The sequence below is a fragment of the Delphinus delphis genome, chromosome 16 (genome assembly GCF_949987515.2).
Source record: "Delphinus delphis chromosome 16, mDelDel1.2, whole genome shotgun sequence".
NCBI lineage: Eukaryota > Metazoa > Chordata > Mammalia > Artiodactyla > Delphinidae > Delphinus > Delphinus delphis.
The window spans coordinates 56,895,044-56,910,688 of NC_082698.1; the positions used below are offsets into that span (position 1 = coordinate 56,895,044).

Sequence of the window (15,645 nt, forward strand, 5' to 3'; positions counted from 1 at the left end):
TCTATCTACAAGCAGCCTGTCAAAGAGAATGCCAAAAAAACTCTTTCTGCATCCCAATATGAGGCAGGACTTTTAAGATATAACTTAAGGTCACCATTTGTTCTTGCTTGGTCAGGTTTAAGACTGTAATTGAGGAATGCCTGACCTGGGGGAGGCAAGAGAAGGGGGGTAGCATTATTTATAGTGAAATAGAAATAGGCAAGGTGTCAGAGCTTGAAGCTAAATGACATTGTTTTGCAGGGAGAGTGGCTCTACAGATTGCTCAGAAGGCAAGGGGTGGTTCTCTGGAAGCTGCCTGGAACCTGTCCCCCACCTTCCAACTCAGGGCATATGGCAGCTGTCAGCTCCAGAAAACCACCTTTGGACCCAGGAATCTATTTTCCTATTATTGAGGGGTGCATTGGGGAGGGGGGGAGAAAAGTTGCTGCAGAATGAAAACAAATGCCATTCTAATTGGTCTGTAAATTGCAGCCCTTCATCATTAGAACTCTGCTCTGCATTTCAGCCAAAAATTTTTAATCCCAAATTAAAGTTGTCCAGGTTTAAACAGGGAATTATAAAGTGAAAAATGTCTACAGTTGCAGGAGGGCAATACACAACTCCCGTGAGCTATTCTTCTTGAAATTACAATCTTCCCAAAACATTCTCCTAATTTAGTTTTTGCCACTCCTCAATTCTTCCTCCTGCCCCTAACTTTAGAATCACCATCCCCTGGGATGTAGCCAGTCTTTCTCTGTGATCAAATGTCCTAAAGGGACACTCAACCTCACTGGGAGCCCAACATATCCCTCCCCACTTCCCCAAGTCGAAGTTTAGTACTTACTGCTATAGGACTGAGTTTGTTTTTCAAAATGGTAGTTTTAAACTACGTGCATCTTAAAAAAAAACAAACATATGTCTTATTGTTGTTGTTGTTGTTATTACGGGCTTCTATCATTGCTGCGCCATCATTGTGTCATTTCCCCATGGCATAAACTCCATTTTGCAGAGAAAGGGCTCAGCTGCAGCGCATTTCATTACTTCTCCTGATTCCCAGGAGAATCTTTCTTGTTTTTCATCCTCTTAAGGAAAGTATGTACCAACACCACTGGAAAATTTGACCACGTAAATAGAATTCTGTCAGCAAATTCCATCTATCTTAAATTCCTTTAAGGGTCCTTAAATAAAGGCCCTTGCCTTCTATTCTAACCTGCATGAACACTGGAAAAGCATTGTTCGCCCTCATCTTGGTGAATAATTGGGGGCAATCACTAAGCAAGTCCTCATCAAGTCAGATCAATTTCTCAAGATTACATACAACCAAGGAACTGAGACGTGTATAACATAAAGATATCTTCCTTTGCTGAGCTGCTTATAGCTAGAGACAGGAATGGTTGATATGAAACCAGCATCCAAGTGTATTATGGTAACTCTAAGGGATTTAACTTAAGGAGCAGTCAGCATAGGATGAAAATGTCCAAGAAGGCTTTACAGGAGGCTTGGGATTTGAATAGGAACTTAAAGGATCAGTAGTAATTAACTCAGCAGAGCAGCAGAGGATGGATGGACCTTCCAAAGTGGAGCAACGGCATAAACAAAGACATGGAGATAGGAATGGTTCAGTGTAAGTTGGTCTCAGAAAGCAAAGTGAAGCATAAAAAGAGATTCGTCTGTGCAGGACAATAGGTAGTCATTGCTGAGTACAGCTCTCTGATTTTGCCTCCTGGATCTTCTCCAAATTTCACAACCTTCCTTTGAGTGACAGGTCACAATACTGTCTCTGGGTGGGGGCCTGACATGTTGTGTCCTTGATATTAACCACATAGGACTGCTGCCTTGAGATCTTGATAGAGCTGGTTCTCCTCAGCCTGGCAATTATATGGTCAGCCATATGGCTTCAAAACATTAAAAAACTGACTATATTTAATAAAAACTTTCCAAAATATAGAGAGAGAAACTTTAAGGATAAAGATGTTTGTTAATGTAAAATGGAAGATATAATGAACGTTTTTACTCTTAAACTTTCTATACCTCTATAATTCACATACAAGTTATCAAATATAGCCAATTTGTGATGCTTTGTTATTTTTAACAAAACTATGTTATTTTATAAAACTATGTAAAAAGGTCACCTGTTTGTAAATAAGATGTAAGTTTCTAGAAAAGAAAACACAAAAGCTCCCTCCCTCACTAGCTCAACACTCAACCGTCTGCATGTACTAGACATTAGTCTACTCAAGATGCTGAATATCTCTCCCATATCAGCATGTGAACTGGATAATTCAAACAATATTGAGCCAGTTTCAACAAATTTGCAATATAAGATTTTCATGAAGGATATTTTCCCCCAAGTGGAAATGTATCGCAAGAAAATAAACTTCTAGCCCAAGGCACTGACTTCCTCAAAAACAGAATTAGCAGGGAGATTCTTCTCCCCAAGGTACCATTTATAAAAAGAGATTCCTTACAAATGGCCAAACTCAGATTCATAAGATGCAGTTTTTGAAAGAAAACTATTTTTATAAATTTCTGATGCCTCTGGTGTTAATTCATTGACTTCATAAACTGGAAATTACTCTTTTCCTAGTAGAAAGGTAAATGTCATATTTAAAAATGCCTTTTTTCCCCCCCAAAGAAGTTTAAAGTCTCATCCACTCATTAATTTAACAAATATTTATCAAGCAGTTACTATGTGCTTATAGATAAGATATTACACGGTTCCCTCTTTGAGATAGAAATCTAAGTCTTAAACTCATGAGATGAAGCACATAGGGTGGCATTTCTCACATTATAGTTCCTGGGTAATACTGTTATGGGTTGAATTGTATCCCCTAAAAAAGATGTTGGAGTCCTAACCCCCAGTGCCTACAATGTGACCATTTTTTGGAAATAGGGTCTTTGCAGGTGATCAAGTTAAGATGAGGTCATTAGGGTGAGCCTTAATCCAACATGCCCTTATAAAAAGTGGGAAATTTGGATACAGAGATACACGCTCATAGAGGAAAAGCAATGTGAAGACACAGGGAGAAGGCCATCTACCAGCCAAGCATGCCAGAGGCTACCAGAAGCTAGGAGACAGGGTGAAACAGGGTCTCCTTGTCACCTCTACCAAGAAGCCCTGCTGACACCTTGATTTTGGACTTTTAGCCTGCAGAACTCTGATACAATAATTTCTGTTAAGTCACCCAGTTTGTGGTACTTCGTAACAGCAACCCCAGCAAACGAATACAAATACCTTTCAAAATGTTCAAGATTAACATCAGGCAGGGGACCGCTTCCCAAAGTAGAAGGCTTGAAGGGTTATCAAAAGCACAAAGAAACATAAAACTCCATTACTGTGGTGGATAAGGCTTCCATCTAAATCTCAAATGTAATCCACCTCAAAGGCATCACAGGCATGCCTCCATTTGGAGTTGTCACTTTACAGCTCTTGCATCTATATTGGATTGAGTGTGCCTGTCCTTCATTCTAGGATTTTGAAACTACTCTTTGGTTTACAATTTCAGGATTAGAGAAAGCCAATGAAGACTTCCCCTCACCCCCATCAGCTAGATCAGTGTGAACAGTCCATCATCACTGGAGTATCTGTGGGCATCATGGGCCCTTGAGTGGCCACCTTTGTCTACTGGTCCAAGAGGGTCCCTCTGTGTGGATAATACATGGTCAACAAAGGTTTCATGAAAATATATGATGTCATGATGATTATTGGTCTATCACTGTTATCTCAACTACCAACTCTTGAGCATAGCCGGAGATAACTGTTTATCCAACGATATCAACAAAAATCTATACAAGGGTTCAAAACATTTCTTTATAACTTTCCAAGGCCATTGAGTTATTCTCCTGGGTATGGTGTCCTTTGGTCTTCTGCTTTTTTTTTCCCCCCCATTTCATAATTCTCTTACATTTCATCATCTCCTTTCTGACACGATCCTGCCTCAGAGTTCTACTCCTTGCTTTTAAAATTCATTCAATAAGTATATTCATTTTTCATTCTTATTTTTCACTTAATTTATAAGTGGTGTATCAAATTTCACCAGAGGAAAATCATATTATATTACGAACTTGAAGTTTTCTACCTTAATCCCTCTGTACCCCCTGACCAGTTACCAAGGAATCTGTTGGGCCTATCACTCCAATTATATAACTAGGTCACTTGATGTTATATTTGTCAGTACCCTTTCAAAGAAAAAAATAAATCAATAAATGGGGTGCCTTTAATAGTGAATTAATAGAGATTAGCCCATAACAGAATTGCTATTTTCAGCAGTTATTGCCTAGAAGTGACTGTTAGGTCATAACCTGGGTTTGTGGCTATTATACTGTCACCAGGAAAGAGAGAAGATGGCCACAGACAGAAAGACCTCTGGGAGCTGGTATTTCCTGCTGACGCTTAGCATGGGTCTGAGTCCTAAGAACAAGGCCATGGGCGAGTCACAAATAAGGCGCCAGCATCAGCATCAACCTACTGTCTCAGTCTGAGTAAAAACATTTGGGCTCCACTTCAGCCTTGGGAATAAGATTTAAAAAAACAACAACTATGAATTGTACTGTCCAGGCCCACCATCCTCAGATGTGCTGACTTCCCTAAAACCAGCTGATACCTAAGGTAGCTTCTCCGGACATTCTCCCAGAAGTTGGATCCACCAGGCCATGATTCATCTCTGTCAGGGATGGCTACAAACCCCACCTTCTGAGTGGCTGATTAAAGCAAAGGGTCAGCTGCAGCCATGATGACCATGCTCCCCAACCCCCCAGAGACGGTGCTATAATGAAAACAGCACACAGTTCCCTGATTCCCAGGCCCTTCCGGAGGGGATGGTCAAAGAGTTTGTGGCAAGGGCAGAGCTGGCCTGGCCAGACAGCCCAGGGTCAACAGCTATGGGCCTCCACACCCCAGCTCGTACCTATTGGCACCCAACGGCTTTGCCTGACTTGCCTCCCTCACCTCCTACTCTCATCTTCCCTGCTTCGCACCCCCAACTTCAGTGTGGGGCTGTCCTATCTTTTGTTCTGGCAGAGATAAGATGTATAAATGATGAGTGGTTGACAAAGTGTACTCCAGTGCCGCAGGCAGCTCGTCCATCATTTTCTACATGTCTACAGATAATTGATGCCAACGCTGCAGGCGAAGCTCCTTCAGGTGAGAGAAGGGAAGAATTAAATCTGCTGTTAGGAGCCAAGCAGTTGATCTGTATTTAACTTTCTTTTTAATTTAGCGCTTGTTTGTTTTAAACTGAGTTTGCAGGCTCCTCCTTGCCCTCCATACTTGGGAGAGCGGCCTGGGGTTTGCTGACCCCATCACCACCCGGGGCCCTGAACCCCCTAGTTTCCTGGGCAAGGCTCTGGGCAAGGAAAGCAGACAAGACCACCCAGGACTGCGCAGGAGGCGCACAGAAACTTTCTTTCTGCCTAAGTGAAGCTTAACATCAAAGGCGCTCGCCTGTCAGGCAATTATCTGTCAACAGGATCTGGTTGGCAGGGTGTTACTTGCACACAAGGAAGAAACCACTTACTGCTTTCTTTACTTAAGAAAAAAACAAAACAAAAAAAAAACAATAAAAATAATCCAACCCCATATTTCCTTTATGAAATGAGATTGAGTAACACTTCTAGCATAGCACTGAAGAGGTTTGGGTTTCCTTACTTCCCTTGCCTCAACCAAACAATTCCAAAGTGAAGTCAACCTTAGAAGGTGCCTCTTGGCTGGTGAAATGTGAGAGTCCTGATGAAGGGTCAAGACTCCATAAGTTTCACTCTCCTACTTGACTCCAACTCACTGTTCTATCGCCAGCCTCCAATGCTCACGCTAATGTGCTTGCCCACACACACACACACACACACACACACACTCACAAAACTTTCCCACTCTGCAGAAATCTTTGCTCTTGGCAACTAGGGCATCCTGGTGAAGAGAAAATTACCACATGTTCCACAATCCCCAGTTTTCAAAAGTTTTCAAAACATAATCCATAGACTCAACTCCAAAGTGACCCAAATATCACCTTACGGTACCTAAGGGTCATTCGTATGAAAACGATGTTATAAAAAATGTTCTGCTTAATAGAATGCCAAATAACTAGATTTTAGTGGATTTCACTTTTTACAAGTAAATAAGCTGGTTTGTAAGAAGACTAAGTCCTAGTAGCAACCTACCAGTTAAAAAATTTGTCACTACACCTTCTCAGCTGAAATCAAGCACCTCTCAAAGCAGAGGTTTGCTCTGCCTTGCCTTCCCGCTTCTTAAGCTCAAAGATTACTCTCCCTGTTTTGTTGAGGTCCAGAAATGTAAATAACAGAGGCTGTTATGTTCTAGAATCACGGACTGTACCCAGAGCAGCTCCCTATCCCAATTCTTTTTCATGTCTGCAAATCAAACCTTGGGCCCTTCTCCATCACCCTCACAAATGGAGGGCTTACAAAGTGAGATGCAACACTGTGGTCACACTGAATGTTGCATTCAAATTTGTATTTTGAACTGGACTGGAGATATAACTAGATTCTCCATATTTTTTAATATTAATAAAAATATTTAGATATTTTTAAATGCTTACCTTTTTAATTAAAAATTGGACTAGAGGTACAACTAGATTCTACATACTTTAAAATGTATAACACTAACCATCATCAGCCACATATAGTCTTTCACTTACTCTGTCAACAAACATTTACTATGTTACCATGTAACATGTGCCAGGCACAGTGGCTGAGTCCGGAAGTACAGCTGTTCATCCTACGGATCCTTGGTAGCTGACAAGTTCGTGAAAATACTATGATATAAAGTGTCAAGTGCCTGGTCAACAGACAATCCAAAAAGAGTGTGTATGGCTAGTAAACACATTTTTGAAATGTTCCGCCTCACTAGAAATTAGAGCAATGCAACATGCTTTTTTTTCTAAACCTATCAAAATGACAAAGGAGGGGAGAAATAACACCTAGGATTATAGAGAGTATGGGGGAAATGGGCACTGATAGAGAATAAATGGATTACTATTGCCTAAAAGGCAATTTGGCATCAAAGTCTTTAAATATTTCTAAGAATTTTTCCTAATGTGACTGAGATATGTACAGATTTAAACATAAAAATATCCAATGAAAATATCCTGGTACCCAACACCACAAAAGATACATGATATGTACATGATGGGAGATAAGGGGCTAGAGAACTCAGGGGTGGTTCCATTTGGCTGAGGGGAATTAGGGCAAGATTCACGGGGGGAATTTACACCAAGTCCTGAACAATGAACAGGATTGTGGCATAGTGGTTAGGAGGACACACTAGGAAAGTGGGTGGGTGGGGATGAAAAGGGCACAGAGAGAGGAAAGCAGAGAGCATTTATGACAAGGAAGAGTGGTCCAATGTGGCAGAAGCACAGAGATTTCGAGAGGCGCAGTGGATAATGAGAATCTCTGGCCCCAATAAGTTGCACCAGGTTTTGCTGGGCCATGAACTGGCTTTGGGAGCAGGCAAAGGGGCAGCCCTAGCTGCCTTTCTTCATGACAGAACACATGATCAAAGCTGTGCCAGGGCAAGTTCACTCTGTTTGTGTCATGTGAGGCTAAGCTGGGTAGAGACAGGAGGTAGCAAAACAGACTGGGGTATCAAAATAGTCACGCAAGCTGACCAGGGAGAAACAATACACCCCCTACTAACGCACAAGGGAAAACCTAGTCTGGCCTAGTTTCCTTAAACACCAGATTCTGACCAGAAGATTAAAGAAACAAGCCTACTTATCAAAACACAGGCTAACAAACGATCAGTCTCCATTTACAAGTTATCAGAACCTGCTATCAATCCCCAATTGAAATTTCAAGATACAAGGAATTCTAGGACATTTTAAATACACAGAATTACTCAGAGTAACACAGGTGAGTTTCTGCACTAACATCCTGCCCAAAGAGGGGTTAGTTACTAATAACTTGATGGGCTGGAAACATGTCATAATTTATGAATAATTAAAGCAAAATAGGTTTAAAAAAGTATTCTGGATGAGTCTAAGTGGGCATTGGGTGTGAAGCTGATTACCCCAAGGCTGAGCACTGTGATTTTTAGTATCTACTGATTTTCAATAGTTCTGAGAAATGTCCTTAAAATTTTGAACTACATCAGTACCTGGTGTTTAGATATACTGATAATGACAGCTCACATTTATCCAGTGCTCACTCTATACCAGGCACTGTCCAAAGGACAGATACTAACTCATTTATTCCTCACAATAACCTTACAAGGTAGGTACTATTATTATTATTTTTAATATCTTTATTGGAGTATAATTGCTTTACAATGGTGTGTTAGTTTCTGCTTTATAACAAAGTGAATCAGCTATACATATACATATGTCCCCATATCTCCTCCCTCTTGTGTCTCCCTCCCACACTCCTTAATCCATTCCTCTAGGTGGTCACAAAGCACCCAGCTGATCTCCCTGTGCTATGCGGCTGCTTCCCACTAGCTATCTGTTTTACATTTGGTAGTGTATATATATCAATGCTACTCTCTCACTTCGTCCCAGCTTACCCTTCCCCCTCCCCGTGTCCTCAAGTCCATTCTCTACAACTGTATCTTTATCCCTGTCCTGTCACTAGGTTCTTCATAACCATTATTATTTTTCTTTTTTAGATTCCATATATACGTGTTAGTATATGGTATTTACTTTTCTCTCTCTGACTTACTTCACTCTGTATGACAGTCTCCAGGTCCATCCACCTCACTACAAACAACTCAACTTTGTTCCTTTTTATGGCTGAGTAATACTCCATTGTATATATGTGCCACATCTTTATCCATTCATCTGTCGATGGACACTTAGGTGGCTTCCATGTCCTGGCTATTGTAAATAGAGCTGCAATGAACATTGTGGTCCATGACTCTTTTTGAATTATGGTGTTCTCAGGGTATATGCCCAGTAGTGGGATTGGTGGGTTAATGGTAGTTCTATTTTTAGGTTTTTAAGGAACCTTCATACTGTTCTCCATATTGGTTGTATCAATTTACATTCCCACCAAAAGTGCAAGAGGGTTCCCTTGTCTCCACACCCTCTCTGGCATTTACTGTTTATAGACTTTTTCATGATGGCCATTCTGACTGGTGTGAGGTGATACCTCATTGCAGTTTTGATTAGCATTTCTCTAATGGTTAGCGATGCTGAGCATCCTTTCATGTGTTTGTTGGCAATCTGTATATCTTCTCTGGAGAAATGTCTATTTAGGTCTTCTGCCCATTTTTGGATTGTGTTGTTTGTTTTTTTCATATTGAGCTGCACACACTGCTTGTAAATTTTGGAGATTGGTCCTTGGTCTGTTGCTTCATTTGCAAATGTTTTCTGCCATTCTGAGGGCGGTCTTTTTGTCTTGTTTATGGTTTCCTTTGCTGTGCAAAAGCCTTTCAGTTTCATTAGGTACCATTTGTTTATTTTTGTTTTTATTTCCATTTCCCTAGGAGGTGGGTCAAAAAGGAACTTGCTGTGATTTATGTCATAGAGTGTTCTGCCTATGTTTTCCTCTAAGAGTTTTATAGTGTCTAGCCTTACATTTAGGTCTGTAATCCATTTTGAGTTTATTCTTGTGTATGGTGTTAGGGAATGTTCTAATTTCATTCTTTTACATGTAACTGTCCAGTTTTCCCAGCACCACTTATTGAAGAGGCTGTCTTTTCTCCATTGTATACTCTTGCCTCCTTTATCAAAGATAAGGTAACCATATGTGCGTGGGTTTATCTCTGGGCTTTCTATCCTGTTCCATTGATCTATATGTCTGTTTTTGTGCCAGTACCATACTGTCGTGATTACTGTAGCTTTGTAGTATAGTGTGAAGTCAGGGAGGCTGATTCCTCCAGCTCCGTTTTTCGTTCTCAAGATTGCTTTGGCTATTTGGGTTTTTTTGTATTTCCATACAAATTGTGAAATTTTTTTGTTCTAGTTCTGTGAAAAATGCCATTGGTAGTTCGATACGGATTGCATTGATATGTAGCTTGCTTTGGGTGGTAGAGTCATTTTCACAATGTTGATTCTTCCAATCCAAGAACATGGTATATCTCTCCATCTGTTTATATCATCTGTAGTTTCTTTAATCAGTGTCTTATAGTTTTCTGCATACAGGTCTTTTGTCTCCATAGGTAGGTTTATTCTTAGGTATTTTATTCTTTTGGTTGCAGTGGTAAATGGGAGTGTTTCCTTAATTTCTCTTTCAGATTTCTCATCATTAGTGTATAGGAATGCCAGAGATTTCTGTGCATTAATTTTGTATCCTGCTACTTTACCAAATTCATTGATTAGCTCTAGTAGTTTTCTGGTAGCACCTTTAGGATTCTCTATGTATAGTATCATGTCATCTGCAAACAGTGACAGCTTTACTTCTTCTTTTCTGATTTGGATTCCTCTTACTTCTTTTTCTCCTCTGATTGCTGTGGCTAAAACTTCCAAAACTATGTTGAATAATAGTGGTGAGAGTTGGCCACCTTGTCTTGTGCATGACCTTAGAGGAAATGGTTTCAGTTTTTCACCATTGAGAACGATGTTGGCTGTGGGCTTGTCATATATGGTCTTTATTACATTGAGGTAAGTTCTCTCTATGCCTACTTTCTGGAGGGTTTTTATCATACATGGGTGTTGAATTCTGTCAAAAGCTTTTTGTGCATCTACTGAGATCATCATACCGTTTTTCTCCTTCAATTTGTTAATATGGTGTATCACACTGATTGAGTTGTGTAAATTGAAGAATCCTTGCATTCCTGGGATAAACCCCACTTGATCATGTTTTATGATCCTTTTAATGTGCTGTTGGATTCTGTTTGCTAGTATTTTGTTGAGGATTTTTGCATCCATGTTCATCAGTGATATTGGCCTGTAGTTCTCTTTCTTTGTGACATCTTTGTCTGGTTTTGGTATCAGGGTGATTGTGGCCTCATAGAATGAGTTTGGGAGGGTTCCTCCCTCTGCTATATTTTGGAAGAGGTTGACAAGGATAGGTGTTAGCTCGTCTCTAAATGTTTGATAGAATTCGCCTGTGAGGCCATCTGGTCCTGGGCTTTTGTTTGTTGGAAGATTTTTAATCACAGTCTCAATTTCAGTGCTTGTGATTGGTCTGTTTATATTTTCTATTTCTTCCTGGTTCAGTCTAGGAAGGTTGTGCTTTTCTAAGAATTTGTCCATTTCTTCCAGGTTGTCCATTTTATTGGCATATAGTTGTTTGTAGTAATCTCTCACGATCCTTTGTATTTCTGCAGTGTCAGTTGTTACTTCTCCTTTTTCATTTCTAATTCTATTGATTTGAGTCTTCTCCCTTTTTTTCTTGATGAGTCTGGCTAATGGTTTATCAATTTTGTTTATTTTCCCAAAGAACCAGCTTTTAGTTTTGTTGATCTTTGCTAGTGTTTCCTTCCTTTCTTTTTCTTTTATTTCTGATCTGATCTTTATGATTTCTTTCCTTCTGCTAACTTTGGGGTTTTTTGTTCTTCCTTCTCTAATTGCTTTAGGTGTAAGGTTAGGTTTTTTATTTGAGATGTTTCTTGTTTCTTGAGGTAGGATTGTATTGCTATAAACTTCCCTCTTAGAACTGCTTTTGCTGCACCCCACAGGTTTGGGGTCGTGTTTTCATTGTCATTCGCTTCTAGATAATTTTTAATTTCCTCTTTGACTTCTTCAGTGATCTCCTGGTTGCTTAGTAGTGTATTGTTTAGCCTCCATGTGTTTGCATTTTTTACAGATTTTTTCCTGCAATTGCTATCTAGTCTCATAGCATTGTGGTCAGAAAAGATACTTGATACAATTGCAGTTTTCTTAAATTTACCAAGGCTTGATTTGTGACCCAAGATATGAGCTATCCTGAAGAATGTTCCACGAGCACTTGAGAAGAAGGTGTATTCTGTTGTTTTTGGATGGAATGCCCTATAAATATCAATTAAGTCCATCTTGTTTAATGTATCATTTAAAGCTTGTGTTTCTTTCCCTATTTTCATTTTGAATGATCTGTCCATTGATGGAAGTGGGGTGTTAAAGTCCCCTACTATGATTGTGTCACTGTCAATTTCCCCTTTTATGGCTGTTAGCATTTGCCTTATATACTGAGGTGCCTCTATGTTGGATGCATAAATATTTACAATTGTTATATCTTCTTCTTGGATTGATCCCTTGATCATTATGTAGTGTCCTTCTTTGTCTCTTGTAATAGTCTTTATTTTAAAGTCTATTCTGTCTGATGTGAGAATTGCTACTCTAGCTTTCTTTTGATTTCCATTTGCATGGAATATCTTTTTCCATCCCCTCACTTTCCGTCTGCATGGGTCCCTAGGTCTGAAGTGGGTCTCTTGTAGACAGAATATATATGGGTCTTGTTTTTGTATCCATTCAGCCAGTCTGTGTCTTTTGGTGGGAGCATTTAATCTATTTACATTTAAGGTAAGTAGCGATATTTATGTTCCTATTACCATTTTCTTAATTGTTTTGGGTTTGTTACTGTAGGTCTTTTCCTTCTCTTGTGTTTCCTCCCTAGAGAAGTTCCTTTAGCATATGTTGTAAAGTTGGTTTGGTGGTGCTGAATTCTCTTAGCTCTTGCTTGTCTGTACGGTTTTTAATTTCTCAGTCAAATCTGAATGAGATCCTTGCTGGGTAGAGTCATCTTGGTTGTAGGTTTTTCCCTTTCATCACTTTAAATATGTCTTGCCACTCCCTTCTGGCTTGCAGAGTTTCTGCTGAAAGATCAGCTCTTAACCTTATGGGAATTCCCTTGTATGTTATTTGCTGTTTTTCCCTTGCTGCTTTTAATATGTTTTCTTTGTATTTAATTTTTGATAGTTTGATTAATATGTGTCTTGGCATGTTTCTCCTTGCATTTATCCTCTCTGGGACTCTCTGTGCTTCCTGGACTTGGCTGACTATTTCCTTTCCCATATTAGGGACGTTTTCAACTATAATCTCTTCAAATATTTTCTCAGTCCCTTTGTTTTTCTCTTCTTCTTCTGTAACCCCTATAATTCGAATGTTGGTGCATTTAATGTTGTCCCAGAGGTCTCTATGACTGTCCTCAATTCTTTTCATTCTTTTTTCTTTATTCTGCTCTGTGGTAGTTATTTCTACTATTTTATCTTTCAGGTCACTTATCCGTTCTTCTGCCTCAGTTATTCTGCTATTGATTCCTTCTAGAGAATTTTTAATTTCATTTTTTGTGTTGTTCATCACTGTTGGTTTGCTCTTTAGTTCTTCTGGGTCCTCATTATATGTTTCTTGTATTTTCTCCATTCTATTTTCAAGATTTTGGATCATCTTTACCATTATTACTCTGAATTCTTTTTTAGGTAGTCTGCCTATTTCCTCTTCATTTGTTTGGTCTGGTGGGTTTTTACCTTGCTCCTTCATCTGCTATGTGTTTCTCTGTCTTCTCATGTTGCTTAACTTACTGTGTTTGGTGTCTCCTTTTCACAGGCTGCAGGTTCATAGTTACCGTTGTTTTTGGTGTCTGCCCCCAGTGGTTAGGGCTGGTTCAGTGGGTTGTGTAGGCTTCCTGGTGGAAGTGGTGGAAGTGCCTGTGTTCTGGTGGATGAGGCTGGATCTTGTGTTTCTGGTGGGCAGGACCGCGTCAGTGGTGTGTTCTGAGGTGTCTGTGACCTTATTGTGATTTTAGGCAGCCCCTCTGCTAATTGATGGGGTTGTGTTCCTGTCTTGCTAGTTGTTTGGCATAGGGTGTCCAGCACTGTAGCATGCTGGTTGTTGAGTGGAGCTGGGTCTTAGCATTGAGATGGAGATCTCTGGGAGAGTTTTGCCGTTTGATATTACATGGAGCTGGGAAGTCTGTGGTGGACCAATGTCCTGAACTCGGCTCTCCCACCTCAGAGGCACAGGTCTGACACCCGGCCGTAGCACCAAGACCCTGTCAGCCACACAGCTTTCTCTTGTGTGTTATAGTCTAGAGGAAGACGGTGTCACAGTAGATGTCATTATGGTGTTCCGATTCCCCTCTGCTGAGTCAAGGGCAGTGAGAGAGAGGAAAATCCGCAGCGTTCTACCATCATCCAGTTGTGCAATTCTGAATAATCCCGTGTCTCTGTTTTCTTTCAGAGCACACCCATGGTGTCGCCAGCAAAGCCCACTGGGGTCGCCGGGAAAAATACGATGGAATCTAGGTGATAAGGTCTACTTCTTTTGTGCTTAGTCTAGTTTCACTTGTCTATAAAGCCGCATGCAGAAGTCTTGCACCTGACACACTGGATTAGTGTTCCCAGCACAGAAATGCTGTGCCGGACACTTTTCAAGGTAGGTACTATTATTATTCCATTTTATATATGAAGAAATGGAAATCAGAGAGGTTAAGTAATGTACCCAGGGTAAGAAAGCTGATAAGTGACAGAACCAGGAATTGAACCCAGGTAATCTGGTCAAGATCCCTTACTATTAACTTCTACTGTAGAAAACTTCCCACTAAAACATTTCTTTGATCCTTTGCAGGCACAGCAGAGAATGGGTATATGTGTGGTGTGCATGCAGGGGTGTGTGTGTCTGTGTATGTATACAGGTAGGACTGCTGGGGGAGGGAGAGAAACAGACATGAAATGGTGGGGAGCAGGCCTGTGGGGCACTGTCTGTGCTGGGAGGATGCTCACCCTTAGAGAAAGAAGATCAACAAACAAGCCTAGTTTCACAACAGGACCTGAGGGTACAAGAAAATGGTGGTTTTGGAGAGTTCTTAGAACCCACCATCACCCACCCAGCATAGTGGTGTGTACATCCCATGGGGAGAGAGAGACACATAGCTGAGAACTGTCTGTCCAAGCAGTCCTGCTGTAAGATCCCTCTAACGTAAAGGTCTGTGGTAGGAGACAAATGTTCAGTCTCACAACCATTTTGCAGTGGGAGCTAAAAAATAGTACTCTGCCCACTGGAAATGGTAATTTGGGCAGTACACTGAGTAGAAGTAGGAGAGGAAGGTCTGGTGCTGGGCTTGAACAGGCAAGAGTCCTGGCAGCCTGAGGGGTGAGGCTTCCAGGATGGAGGAACATCAGTGGCCAAGCTGGGAGCTCGAGCAAAGTAAAGAGAGGTCAGCTCAGAGGTGAATGACAGTAACTGAGAGAACATCAGGCCAGACCAGCGTTCATCTGTGAATTGGGTGGCACTGGCACCACTGCTGTTGGTTAAGCAGCAGATTGGAATAATTCCTAACAGAGTGACTCTCCCTAGGGGATACCTAGAGGTGTTAAAAAAGGAGAGAACCACAAAGGGCGGGGAGATGCTGAGAACCATCCATATCTAAAAATTATATTAAATTATTTATCACTCTCTTACTCACAAGAAAGGGTTTATTTTACTTAGGATATAGGAGTCTCCAGTTGGACTCCACTGTGTATCCCTCACAGATGTTAGAATACAGTAGATGCTCCTTGGAACATAGACAGGGGGCCCTCCAGCCACTAACTTGCATTGCATGGAATACACCCTGCTCAGTGGTTACACATCCTTTTTTTTTTTTTCCCCCAGTACGTGGGCCTCTCACTGTTGTGGCCTCTCCCGTTGCGGAGCACAGGCTCCGGACGCGCAGGCTCAGCGGCCATGGCTCACGGGCCCCGCCGCTCCGCGGCATGTGGGATCTTCCCGGACTGGGGCACGAACCCGTGTCCCCTGCATCGGCAGGCAGACTCTCAACCACTGCGCCACCAGGGAAGCCCGGTTACACATCTTT

The 15,645-nt window shown here is 41.0% G+C and overlaps 1 protein-coding gene across 2 annotated transcripts in view; it reads right to left on the reverse strand.

Annotated features, from left to right (window-relative positions):
• Positions 1-15,645, reverse strand: part of LRMDA (leucine rich melanocyte differentiation associated) — a 1,262,633-nt gene that overhangs the window by 410,881 nt on the left and 836,107 nt on the right. The window lies entirely within an intron of this gene.